Below are 15,493 nucleotides of genomic sequence, written 5' to 3'. Positions count from 1 at the left end.
ACTTGGTGTGATTATGTCCCAAAGAGAAGAATAGACTATGTTTTCATATCAGAATGCCTATGTTCCTTACTTAATGATATTTTAATAAGAAAAGCTCCCAAGCCAGAAAATAATAGAATAACCGATCACATGGGGATAACTTTTGAAATATGTACATCTGAAAATCCTAGCAGTGTAGGATATTGGAAACTAAATACCTAATTGCTAAACAATGATAATATTTGCAAACAATTAAAAGGATATACCCGAGAAGAGACAACAGAAATATAGAACCCTATAAGAAAATGGGAAAACCTTAAAATACAAATCAAACATTTTTATATAAACTACTCTAAAAACTTGACTTAAGGTCAAGATCTAGTAAATGAAAGGTGCATACAGGTTTATAAAATTTAAGATATAATTTGTTTAATGATGATTCATAACAAAATCTTTCTTTTATAGGGTGTACCGGGGCTTTAATTTTTGATTAACACGTTGAAAAATCATGTTTTAAACAACCATTTTCTATGAAATATGAAGGACAAAAGAAACAAATCTCAGAGTTTTGTTCATTTTTGACTACTTAAATATATCTAGATTGCCCACAGACTCTCCAAAAAACGGCAATACACAGGCGTTTGACCTTTTCTTTGAAATGGTGTCAAATTGGACATAGGTACCGGGATTACGTTTCCTGTGATTAAAAAAAGAATGTCGAAATATTGTTTTATTTACTACATAATTCCTTCAAAGCCGTAAAATACGGGGGGGGGATCATCAAATCAATTATGACGCCATAATGGTTCTAACACTAAAATGAAATTCTGTAATCATGTACTAGATCTTGACCTTAAAGTAAGAAAAATCGTACACATTTCATTGAAAAGCAAATGAAGAAAATAGAATCTCAGCAATACTCCGAAATAAATATGAACTATAAACGTATATTATAGGAAGAAATAGATGATTATCATGCGGAAAAATGTAGTGAACCTTCACTCCAGATTTGTATGGTTACAAAAAGGAAACACAAATAACATCTAATTTTCCAAACCTAGAAAAGAAACCTTCAAACAAATAATACGATTAACAAGATAAAATATGAAAATAGATTAGAATATACCTCGACAACAGAAATAATAGATGTTTTTTATAAATTTTTATGGTAAACTATATACAAGCAATGATAGTGATATTGTTGAGTATTCGAAACTATCCCGGGAGTATTAATTGTAATTTTTTTTTACTGATAATCGAAAGAAAATGTGTGATAATAAACCAACATTAAAGGAATGTTAAACAAATAATAGCAAGTAGATTGACAGGACGTGATCAAAGTGCATATATTTATGGACGCTATATCGGAGAAAATGCCAGACTAATACTTGATCTTTTTTTAAAATTACATGCAAAACGAATTAAATGAAATATATTTCTTTCTTGATTTCGAGAAGCCCTTTGATTCAGTAGAACATAATGTTATGTTTAAAACGCTAGAAAATTTTAACTTTGGAGATAAATTCATAGATATAATCAAACCACTTTATAATGACCATGTCTTTAAAATTAAAAAGAAAATGGTTGGATATCGAAATCATGGACAATGTATAGAGGAATTCGACAGGAATGTCTTGTATCCGCTCTTTTGTTAATATTTGGAATTAAAATATTAGCCATTAAAATTAAAAATCATAACGATATTAAGGGTTTGCCTCTGAATAGAAAAAGATACCTGCAATGATTTAGGTTTAAAATTGTTTGACATGCAGACGATTGTACCAACATGCTTAAATATATACAAACTCTTTGAGAAAAGCAATAGAAACAAATTAATATACCGAATATAGTAAGGTTGCTAGACCTAGACTTAACATAGAAAAAGAACAGAGTTTCTGTTAACTGGTTCATTTGTCGATATTTATTCCAACGATTCTTATATAAATGGAATAAAAATAACAAAGACCTGCATAAAATCGCTCGATAAAATAGAGTGTTATGAAAAAATTGGATAGGTTAACTGAAAAAAACTGAAAAAAATACTAAGTGTCTGGAAAAGATAAAATCTAACCATATTTGGTAAATGCACAGTAGTCAGTACCCTAGCAATATCAACAATATTATATAATGCCTATATTTTAGAAAACCCTAAATGTGATTTTTGTAACGCTGCTTCTAAACATATAACTTTATTTGGTAAAAGCGAGATCGAAATAATAAAAATACTTTAATTGGCAAAATTAAACGGAGTGGAATAAGTGTTACTGATTTCGAAAGCATAATCTACACAGCCAAAGCGTCGTGGATAAGTAGAATATTAGATGAAAACATTGTTACACATAGAACACTTAGTGCAATTACGAGACAATATAAACTCATTATCTCCGACATTTTAAAAACAACGGAATAAAATTTTTGGAATCAACATTTTTCAAAATGCCAAAACTTCCTGCTTTTTAGAGAAATTTATTATCAGCTTTTAATACATGTAAAAAATGTATATACGCTTAATAGAGATGAATTGCTGAGTCAATTTATATGGAACAACAAACTCTTCCTTTTTAAAGACGAAGTCGAATTTTGTATGTTAAAGATATTTTGATTAAAATTGAGAGTTGTATGAAATTGATTACTTTACACGAAAACTGGTTTAAAAACAGTATTTTATGTGAATATATGATGCTAAGAATAGTATTTAAAGTATATAAAGAAACATTTGACTGTAGCTATTCAAAATACGTCAGAATCAAACTATGTGTTTCTTTTTTATTTAGAAACAATATCGTAAATTCAGTTAACAATGTTAAAAATTCTTTTGATTATTCCTTGTATATTGACAAAGTTTCATAAACCAATGTATGAAAATAGATGTTGAAATGTTTTTAACGACACACTATATCGATTGGAAAATGGGAATGTTGAAATAATCAAAAAAATCTTTGAAAAAATAGAATTTTAGAATTTAATTACAAACTCCGTCATGGTATATTAAACAATAATTTATGTGTCAGTAAATGAAACAAAGCTGTCTCTCCATTGTGCGAAGTGTTCAATGTCAACGAAGATATAAAACACCTTGTGTATGATTCCAAAATTGTAAAACATTTTTGTGAGACAATAAACAATTCAACAAAATTTGACATCACATGGAAAACTGTTGTCTTTACAAAGAAATTGGCGAGACAATTTGCTTTTTTAATAACTTTTTATTCATAAGTTTTACTATATATAAATATAAAATGAAATGTAAAATTCACAGAGAAAGACCTAAGGCACAAACTTAAAGATACACTTTTCCCCCAGAATGGACATATAATAATCACCAGTATTGGTAAAAATAAAAACGATTTTTATAAAAATGTTGGAAAGTCTCTATTATTTCAAAATAGTTTATGAATTACAAATATATTTGATAAACATATGTATTGTTTATGAGGAAAACCTATTATTATAGTGTTTAATAAATTTATATACAATATATTTAATGTTTGTAAAACTATACGATAATTGCGCAGAAGTTATATTTATACGATATATGTATCAAAATAAGCAAAATATGTATTGTTTGTAATGAATGTTGATTTTAATAAAAGATATAAAAAAAACTTTTTTAAAGTTGGAATGCTCCATTTTAATCTTGAACTTTCTTGGAACTTTCAACATGAATTTTGGAAACTCCAACTTAAACATTAGATTAGAAGATATCACTTGCAAGCGCGGAAATTAACACCTTTACGCATTGATATGATACAATGTTTAATATGTAGAACCATATTTTTTTCTTCAGTTTTGTATATACTGTATCCGAACTGTATTTTTATTCATAGTTTTTTTTACATATTATTCAAAGGGATTTAGACACGATTGGAGCTCAAAATTATTAAATTTAATGTTTTCCATTTTTAGTTTCTAGACTGGTAAATATATAGTAAAGTGCAAAAAAATCCGGATTTCAATTTAAGTAGTTTCATTGTTCAATTTGCAACAATATCATCATTTTGAAAGAAAACAATGAATATAGAACCACTGAGTTTAAAATACGTAAAGTTAATAATCAGTCAGACCCCCGTGTCGCTCTATTATACACTGAGCGATGCGTCGTTGCATACTGTCTAATAAACTGTCTATATAGTTCTGATCCAGACTTATCCTTGTTTTCATGATAGTAACTTTCCAGTCTGTGATATTTACTGGCTGAATTTTTTCCACACGATCATTTATGATCTGCCAAAAATTTTCTATCGGATTTAAATCCGGGAAAGCGGCAGGCCATTCCATTACGGTCACGTGATTCTGTGTGAACAAGCCACGGGTATAGGCTGCTGTGTGCGGTATAGCGTTGTCCTGTTGTAAAACATACGGTAAATCGTTTGTCACAATAGACAACAGCAATCCCTCCCCTAAAATTTCACAGTACTTGTTAACGGATATATTTCCATTCACAGAAACAAGTTGAGTTAACCCCAATTTGCTTATTCCACCCCACACCGTATTAGCTGGTGAGATCTTCGGCACCATTTTTTGACAATGTCAAATTTTGCCCACCTTTTCCGAGTACATATGTAGAACTGAAATCGACTTTCGTCCGTAAAAATCACATTATCAAAATTGTAATTCTAATGAGCGATACACCATGCCACTCTTTTACGCTTGTGCTCTGCGGTCGTTAGTGGTACCTTTTACGGCACAGATTTAAAATAATTACTGCGAGCAAGAGTCCGGCCCATAGTCCATTTTGACACTAAAGCTGATCCTCTTCTTGCACATTCATTGGCAATTTGCTGTGCTGACCATTGCAGATGAGAAGCAGCAAGTTGTTCAGCCCGTCTGTTGTCATTCACGTCAAAAATGTTCCTCCTGCCAGATCCCGGACACCGTATCTCGAACTTCCCTTCACAAAATCTTTTCAAATTGTCATACACTGTAGTCCTTGGTATGTTTGTTATTTCACACAGTTTTTGTGCTGAAGTGATTCCGCTTTCATAAAGATTAAGAAGACGTTTTCTGTTGTCAATTTCTGACATCACTGAAGCCCGGAAGCTTATCGTCTGCTGAAATCGTCTTCACGTGACATCACATAGATACAAGGGGAATAACTCTAAAAGCACCCTATTCATTTGTCGATGTGAAAATTTTTTGAAAGAAATTATATGTTTTAAATAATATGCATGCATACGATATAACAAGAAAAATCCGGATTTGTTTTGCACTTTACTATAGGTATTTCTAATGATTCATCAAAATTTGAAAGTCAATTATTGAGTTACAAACATGACACAAAGTTCAAAATTCTTTGTCATGTAAACAAAGCCCGAGTCTGGTCATTGTAAACAAAGCCCGAGTCTTGTCATTGTAAACAAAGCCCAAATCTGGTCATAGTAAACAAAGCCCGAGTCTTATTATTGTAATGCCAGAGTATTGTCATTGTAAACAAAGCCCGAGTCTGGTCATTGTAAACAAAGCCAGAGTCTTGTAATTGTAAATAAAGCCCAAGTCTTGTCATTGTTTACATATGTGTGGTAATGGTATTCGTTTTAATCAAATGCTGCTTTTAATTATATTATTTATGTACAAATTAAATGAGTTTGTCTGTTTGACACGAATCGTTTTGTCAAACAAATGAAAAATTTCTATATTTTTGATTATTTGTTTACATAACAATGATTCTGACCTCTGTAACGCATGTAACTTGACTTTTAACATTTAAATGCTCAGCTATTCAAAATGCACAAGTAAACAATTTTCAACATAAAAAGTTAAATCTATAACTGTCATTTTAAGTCGTGTCTTGGTCTCTTTAAAGTTAAAAAAAAAACAACTACAAGGCTGTATATTTAGAGGAACAAGCAGACTGAAATTAATGATATATACGATATATACATGGCCCTTATTCTTGCAGCTGAGTGGAAAAATAACATACTATTTTGTATCTCATCTCACCAGTTAGAGTGTATTTAGTCCTTGTATTTCTAAATAATGTCCTTTATGCCAAATTTCGCTAAAATTTGAATCAGTCCTAAATATGGTTTTCAGATAAAAGACTTTTGAAAAGAAATTAGTAAGGAGTCATCCCTCCGTTCAATTTCCCCGTTTTACGCTTTTATGCCTACATCATTTGATTATATATGTTACATTAAAGTTTTAAAATTCAGAGAATTTAAAACTATCTATAACAATTTAGGCAAGGGGGGAAATTGTTATAGATAGTTTTAAATTCTCTGAATTTTAAAACTTTAATGTAACAGGTTATAATTTCTGAGTGTTAACTCAGCACAAGTTAATTTTTCTATTTTTAGCATTTTAGAGTTACAATTTTTCTTTCAAAATCATTTAAATTTTACTTATTTTAAATGCTTTGTTTTTTTTCTCACTGTTAAAAGTTAAACTTTATTTCTTAATCGAGGAAATTTATTGGTAGCGTTTTACTTTTTAATTGTATAACCATGGCATCTAAACAATTTGACACTTTTCTGGAAATTATTTAGTTACGACAGATTGTCGGACAATAAGTTAATTTGTTAAATAAACTGACAAATTCCTCGTTCAGGCAAACCTTTGAAGATAAATTCTTGGTGTTATCAGAGCGACACTTTAGCGACTCGCGAAGATTATTCTATTTTCATTACGTCAGAAAACTTATTTACTCATTTCGGCTTTACTTAATCTTCTCTTTGTTATCATACGTACATCGAAATTCATCTAATTGACTATATCACCTTTTTGGCCTTTAGTAATCAGTGTCAGCTCGTAGAAGAAATTCTGTGAAATTAGCCCGCTAGCATTTAAATCAAGTATCCTGATTGGTCAATGAGAGCAATTCCAAATTAAGCCGGATGGTTGGTGAATTTACTTAATTCACTTTCCATCCGACGTCTAAAGAATAAAGAACTTGTTTTAATTTTACGGAATTGTTTCTCTTTTCCATTAGCAACCAGTAGAAAGCCGAGTGGCATCCTACCAAGCTATTCCCCAACTTAATCATATTCACAAACAGAGAAAGTCTCTGTGTGAAATATAGACGTAGAACACGGTCTGCTTAGATCATTGATTTCATATACTAATTAATATAAAAATGTTTAATTTACTACCAATCTACCGTGGTATAAAAATGAATCAAAATAAAAACGCTTGTGTACGCATATTTATTTGCATATTTTAAACCAAGTTGTCTGATCCAAAGTATGTGCCCGATTGTCGACTCGCCATACTGTTTCCGCCCTGCTGTTATAGTCAATATGCGTTCCTATCAAATCTAAAATCGAATCAAATTTTTTTGTAGTATATGTAAACCAAGATGTTTGATCCAAGGTGTCTGCTCGATGCATGATGAATGCATTAGTAAACCTGCGTTCGTAGTTACATGTACCCTGTTTTGGAGAGTACTATTAAATTATATCACCAGAGTTCGTGCTACGGAAGCGAATGAGTTCAATATATCCATCAAAAATAAAATGGCGCATTGAAGAAACAAATTAATTGCTGAATTTATTTATTGAACGTTTGTCATATCTTTATAAGTTCCCAGATTATTTATTCAGTCTTTACGCAATCGTTCAATGTCATTTTAATGTAAATTCCCACCTACTTGGATCCGCCAAAACGTGTACCACCTAACTCTCAATTTTTGCTATTTCGGACTAGTTTATCAAAAATGAATGTACGCTTTTAGTGTTTCGTTTATTACAAATCAAATAAAATTCAATTATATTTTATGGACATCAAATCACACGTATTGAAATACCAAAAACTAGACTTTGCACGGGTTGACATTGCATATGATATCGGCCATTTACGAAATAGATACATCGACACACCGTTTTGTGTTGACACACCTAAGCTTTAAGCTTACAATAATGCTATTAATTTCACTACACTCTGCTTAGTTAGAATAACCTGTGTCTCGGAACAGACCTTCATCACAGTTAAAACTTAATTAATTAATGAAGCTGCATTGAAAATGACAGTTACTTTATTCATTACAAACTATTTTGAGGCTGTAAATACCTTTCATCTAAATATTTAATTTATATTAATGAAGATTTCAACACTGTTTCACCAACGATTTCTACTCGCTTCGAATTTACACATCATGTTGACATTCGGAACCCTCGGGATGTTTCATATTAAAAGCATTGAGTTAGAGCTATCTCCCTTATTTCCTTTGATGAACATAATTTGTAACTTTTCAATCAAAATTTACACGTATTTGTAACACCGTTTCTGAGGTTATCCATCCAAATGTGATAATGTAAAAACCATAAACTAAAGAGCCTCCCGTGATTTAGCGTGAATGTGATGCGCATGCGCAAGATTGTAAAATCCAAAAAATCCAGATGATTTCCGGATTTTTTTAAAGAATTTTCGTTGATTTTTAATTAGCGAAGCTTGACTATGAAAAAAAAATTGGTAATCTTCAGATACCAACTATGTTTAAAATATGGAAAACAAAAGACAGTACTCTTACAATTTCTCTGTATTAAAGCCCAAAAATTCGATTCTATCATTTTAATATAGTAGTGTAGATGTAAGCAGTAACTCTGGTGCAGGCATCATTTGGTTTATTTGCATCATTAGGTATATATATATATATATATATTTTTACTTTTAAGTTCGATTTTTTAATTTTTTTTTCTCTCGGTAAAACAATAGTTTGTTTTTTTTTTGTTTTTTTTTCAGACTGATGTTGTTTAATGCTAGCAATTGATTTTTATGGATGCCATTTGAATAATAAAGATACGAATAAAATATGCCAACTGCAAAGCTTTGTTTTGACTAAGTTGTCTTTTGAGGTTTTATTTTTATACTGCAATTTATTTATGACTACCTCTTGCTTTACATATTAAACAACGGTGTTTGTTGGGTGCGTCTTTTTACCCCAATGAACCCCAATGATACCCCAATGAACCCCAATGATACCCCAATGTTACCCCAATGATACCCAAATACACCTAATGATACCCCTATGATACCAAATGATATCCCAATGATACCCTAATGAACTTTGAAACATTAATACCCCAATGAAACTAAATGTGTGCATAGTTAAAAGATCTTCCGCGCAAGCATGTGAATAAACACCGGACATGTATATAATTAATATCAAGGGGCTTTTTTTCCTTTTTGTTTTTGTTCACTTTTGACCGAAAGTTTTCTTAATTCTTTTTTAAAAACTATTCTTTACAATTAAAATAAAAAATCCAAACCATGGCTGAATATTTAGAGGAGCTGGCAGGGTTTTAAACACTGAAATGGATGATATATACAATTTGTTCCAATGTCAAATTTCTCTATAATTATTTATTACTGTCCCAAATAAGAATTTAAAGCAATTGGGGAGCAAAATTAAAAAGCAATTGGGGAGAGAGGGGGTTATCTCATTCAACTTTCCTTTTTCTCCATTCATCATTTATTCGTGAAGACGTAGAATACAATCTGTTCATTGTTTACAACTAAAGTATAAGTATTAACTACCAATCTGCCGTGCATCTTCCCAATTCAAGGGTTTCTGATCCGCAAAGCTTCTCAAAAATCGGTTTATATATGATTGCGCCCATGAGAAAAGGTTGCTAATGGCATTTTTTACAAAACAGAGAAATAACGTCACAAACATATGACGTTACGTCATAACGTCGTCTGAAAAGCGTAAATTTTATAACGCGTCATTTTCATCGCGTTTAGTTTTTATACCTTTTTTTTAAATCTAATTTTCACATCATTATAAATCATCTCTTATCATACTTCCTTTGAACACAAATTTAATGAACTACATGCATTTCTGTTTTTCCCGATCTGAGCTTAATGCTCCAACTTGGCTATGATTTGGAGAAGAATTATAGAAATATTTTATAAATTTTAGGTGCTTCACCTTTTTCTTTTCTTTTTTTTTTATACAGCGCATTGATATTAACATATTTACACCAATTACATCTAATTTAAAAAAATCTTATTTCAAATATTCAGACCATGCACATACTGTTTATTCCTTTTTTTACGCAGGTTCTTAATTAATTCCGCAATTCAGCAGTTTTCCATCAAATCGCTAGAACATAAAATCGCGAATGTCGATTTTTTATCATAGTACACGTTTAATTATTAGGTTAATACATATGTCCAGAAATAAAAGCGAGATTGTAAAATTCGCAAGATGCACTTCTCGCGATTTGACACGGATATTAATTCATCGTGTTTAAATAGGAATCTACGCTTAAAGTGCGTGGATTAAGAAAGCAAAAAAAAAATGAACCTAACAAATACATGTATTTGTATCGTCTTTATTCAGTAAGTACCGTTGTCGGTATTGTTTTAACGATGTACGACTTTTTAATGTACGCTGCATGTACAATAAACACTCTTCCTGATAGATTACACAAATGCAGTAACTAGAAAAATTTCTGGTTGAACCAGCTAGCTGAAAATATCACAGTAAAAAAAACTTTTTAGAAATAAGAGAATTAAAGTCTGCAGTTCTGCACCCATGTCACCGATCCGGTAAACACTTGTATTGTTTAATTTGTCCTTAGTTTAGATAACATGTGTTTGTGTTTCCTTGCACATCTTAATGTTAGGAACGCTGCATTTACATGTACAAAATGAATCTGATATGCCCATAAAAAACTCAATTCATTGTTTTAATTCTTAACGAGACCAGGTCTAATTATCTCTACCCTATTTATTTTGATGAAATTTCCTGCATGAAGTTTTACTGGTATATCAATTATCTTTAAATAAAAAAATTAGCGTCCCCGATTTCCTTCAATGTTCCTTCAATAGTCTTCAATGTTATCAATTTTCTTTAGAAGTCCATATGGGAATTTGTTGAAAAGGCGCTAAATCTTATTTTCCCCTCATATTATTTGTACCTCTGTCCACGATTTTTTTTCGACCGATTGATTTAATGTCTAGAAGTAGATCGTGAGGATTTCAGCTCTGTACGTTTCTATAGAGCTACAAGTATGATTTACTCCTGGTTTTTTAATGAATTGGAGGGGCAAAAATGGGTGTGTGTAATTATCGCGAATCAAACAATGAAATGCTTTCTCTGGTAAGTAATGCACGATGTGAAGATGGCAACATTGCAATAAATAAATAAATAAAAATTAACATAACACGCCCTAGCGGGTTATGTAATTTTTTTCTGTGATGATCGCTACCGTCATAACCTACATGAATCATCAATGAAAGTATTTTATTGTTTATATTTACATCCTTCTTTTTACAGATTAATGAATTGGTCGTAAAGAAAAAGTAAAATTAACTTTATTATTGTTAATGTACATCAATACGTTAAATAAACGGAAACGCTACGTCATATTAAGTGGGAGGTTGAGTCTAAAATCATCATGAATCTTTCGTGTAGTCGAGGATTTTTCTAAAGCTAGTCGATTAATGTTTCGACCAATCGATAATCGAATGTAGATTTCAGTCCTGTCAGTTTCTACAGAGATTTGAATTACAATTAATTTTCTTCAGAAATAGAGGGAATCATACTTGGTGGATGTAAATAAAAACAGAGAAGTTAACTCAATGTACAACTTAATCAAAACACCACTTAATGTTCCTATCGGCCGTGTTTTTGTTAAAAAGGATGCTTTAAACAGACGATTTATTCTATTTTTTTAAATTGAAAATTGCTATGTTAATATTAAATTTTGATTGTAATTCTGTCCTTATTACGTCGATTTTGTTTTTAATACTGTTGTATATGTTTAAAAGGTGTTAAACAGTCGAATGATTCAGAAATGATGTAATCATACTCAAATTAAAACTTCCTATTTCAAGTTATAAATTTAAATAAAGAGACAGAACAACAAAATAGTCATGACGTGACTCCTATTATATAATTACAGGTTAACTCCAACCTGATTTCTAAATAAAAATTTAAAAAAACCAAGATTCTTTACGACGACGCACGCAGTATGCTTAAAAAAGGGGGAAATGTTTTCTTGTCGGTACCTACGGTGAAACAAGAGTTCGGAATATTTTTCCAAACATAGGTATTTAGTGATAATGTATTGCAAAAAATGTTTGACATCATAATTAAAACATATTTTTACTACCATATATAAAATTAACAACTCGCTCTTTTCTACTTTAATACCGATAAATCATGATCGAAAATGTTTAATATCAAAAACGTTGAACCTACCTCATGTTTTATATCGGGACTTATTTTTTAATTCAATTAGCATTAATAAATCAATAACTTTGCAATCGTCAAGACAAATCTTAAAACTTGATGACGGACATTTTCTTCTGACCATTACTGAAGAACTTGAGAATTCAGACAGTTTCACGATCCCGTCCGAACCTGAATTTTATTTTCACATTTATTTTAGTCGATGGAGTGGATTCATAAAATTATTTTACTGATTTTATAGCATTGAATGACTTATTTTTGACGTCGTCGTGTCAATAATTGCCGTCAGGTGTGCAGACAAATTGAATAACGCGCGTTAGCGCGTTATGATAATTTGTCTGCTCACCTGACGGCAGTTATTGACACGACGACGTCAAAGATAAATCATTTAATGCTTATATTTACATTCCCTTACTGAAGAAATCATTTGTTTACTTAAATAAATCGATATAAATTGCAGATCACGGAGGGAGTGAATAAGTAACAGCAAGAACAGCTGTTTGTAAAACCGGTTTAAACTGGTTTTCACATAGACTGTTGCCATAAGATCGACGAGCATGAAAATATAATTCATGATTAATAACTCTTGAAATGTTGCTTTTAACAATAAAGTCAACTTTTTTGTTGAATAATTATAAAACATGGTGTTTTTACAACATTCATGAAATACATTTTTTAACTGATAACATAGAAATCACTGTTTGAGAACTACTTATGTAAATTACTCGTAAATTCATACGCAGTGAATAGGTGTTGCATTTAGAGGCATTTAAATATCACGGAATTTAATGGAAAAACACAGTAGAATGTAAATATAAGTGTGTAAGATTTACAAATGATTTTGGAATGTAGGATACTTAGAGACTAATCACAGCGCACTGACGGTGTATTTAAATGCATGCAGAAGCTTTGGGTTATGGGTAATGAACGGTTGAGAGTTATCTAAAACTAAAGGTGAAATATACATGTGTACATTCAAAACACGGAATCAATCTCTGCAAACTGCGTGTTTTCTCTATAATACTAATCTACATATTTGCCGTGGAATAGTAAGTGTCCGGATGTTGTTTTTCATGTGTGGGCACGCCCGAAATGTGTAAGCACGGGGGGGGGGGGGGGGCTTATTAACTGTTGTGGAAAAACAATCACGGTAGTTTGAAATCAAAGTACTTAAAGTACTGAAAAGCGCTAAGTCGGGAAGAAAGTGTTAAAAATATATCGATTGATATGAAAATACATGTAAAGAATCATATTGTTAGTAACTGAGAAAAATGCACTTACTCAGAAATCTGAAATGATGTAGAATTTGGATATGTCTCGGTTATAGAATGCGTAATTTTTTTTAATGATTAATGCATGCTGTCGTGTTACAGTAAAAACAAAACGCTGATGACTTTTTAAAAAATCATAATAAACATGATAAAAGCATTTCGCAATAAATGTAAGTGTATCTTTATTTTGAAGCATAGAATGATTTATCCATTTGACTGTAAAGTCAAAATTTACAATTTACAATATAACAATCTGCCTTAAAACATGTTTAAAAATGCTTGATATTAAACTTCTAGCAATTTCAGGGAATCGAGATCATTTGTTTTTTTAATTTAATACTGGTAGAACAAATGCATCTGCATGCAGGATAACTTGAAGATAATTAAGTTCTCCCTACTGCATAGTTATGATATTTCCAGAGTACCACTTCTCCATGATACGACTTCTCCAGCATCCGCCAGTAGGTGGCGGTATATAGGAAACGCGAAAACGAAAGTGAAAGTATGTTTAGAAATCTGGCGACAAAAAAGCGCTGCAGCTATGCTTAGCGCTTTAAAAATGTGTCTAGAAGTGATCGAATCGAAAGTAAAAATATTCCACATACACACAAAACCATTTTGTATTATGTGAAATTTATCAGTATTGGAAGGGGGTGAATACCATCCGATCCAGGGAAAGGGCACTCTTTTCCATAAATTCTGCATTAGGTCGAATGGAAAAATCTTTTGAACAGAAAGGGTGGTGTAAAGGGCATGGTCCCGGCAGTGGTAGATTAACTACTTTTTAATTGTGTTTATATGTGAATGCACAGGTTAAAGTCTAGTTACTTCTAAAATAATTTCTAAAACTTCAGAAGAATAGTTCAATGCTGCTACTACATGTATAATTGTACAATGGATCATGAATAAACACAATTGTATGATACGGGACTTCTGATATTGTTTTCAAAGTTCAAGTTTAAAAGATGACATATTTAATAATGTCACGAAAATCGTATATGTTGTTTATTTAAAGGAACAAAAGCGACTATTCTGTTTTAGCTATTCATTGTTTATATGGAAACGACAGTGTTTATGTAAATGAAATACGTTCACATAGATTACTCCACTTAATGGTTTCTCGTTGATATCCCAAAAGAAACTGAAACTAAACAACCGCCGTTTCTTTTTTTCTTTTCTTTTTGAAAAATCGCTTTTCACTGGCAGACAACTACGCTGTCAGTAGAAACATTTTACCGGGGTATTTATGATTTTAAAAAAACAATAAAAACAAACCTTTGTTTTTAAAATAAATGAATAACATAGATGCAAGCATATAACTATATGCAACAATGTGATAAGATTCTGATAACAAAGTGCTGTATTTTACGTTTATTAAATGACTAATTCACAGTAATGATCGATAACCTTTACTTTGAAAACTGTTGACGTTGCGTATGTGAAACACGACGTCGTGATTTTCCTTATGAAATAGCATCACTCTAAATGGGAAAAAACTCTACTAAGAATTAGCGTATAGCCATAAAATTTTAGATTTGACAACTTTGAGATGTGTTTAATTCAATTTTGTAAAAATCTAAAAATGTGGAAAAATGCCATAAGCACCCTTTTCTCATGGGCGCAATCAATTATAGCGGAGCGGATCAGAAACTCTTGAATTGGGACGATGTCTGTAATGGTATAAAAATGAAATTATTAAACGCTAGCGTATGCGTGTTTATTTGCATCAGATTTGCTTGATCAAAAGTATCAGTCCAATTGTTAGCTCGCCTTAAACATCCGCGTTCATGAAAATTTATACACACCCCACCGACAATCTTCAATTGTTATTACGCACCCCTTTCCACTAAGCATTGGCTATTATGACGTACAGTTCGGTATGCGACGTTCAACTCCGATCTCCGACTGCATGTCGTAAAATTTTTTTAAGGTCAAGATCTAGTAAATGAAAGGTGCCTACAGGTTCATGAAATTCAAGATATAAATTCTTTTAATGATGCTTCATAACAATATCTTTGTTTCATAGGGTGTACCGGGGCTTAGATTTTTGGTAAGCGCAATAAACATCTTGTTTTAAACAACCATTTTCTATGAAGTATGAAGGATA

Source organism: Magallana gigas, chromosome 9, assembly GCF_963853765.1.
Source record: "Magallana gigas chromosome 9, xbMagGiga1.1, whole genome shotgun sequence".
Lineage (NCBI taxonomy): Eukaryota > Metazoa > Mollusca > Bivalvia > Ostreida > Ostreidae > Magallana > Magallana gigas.
The sequence above is the reverse complement of the archived record's forward strand: the minus strand, read 5'-3'. Positions refer to the sequence as shown.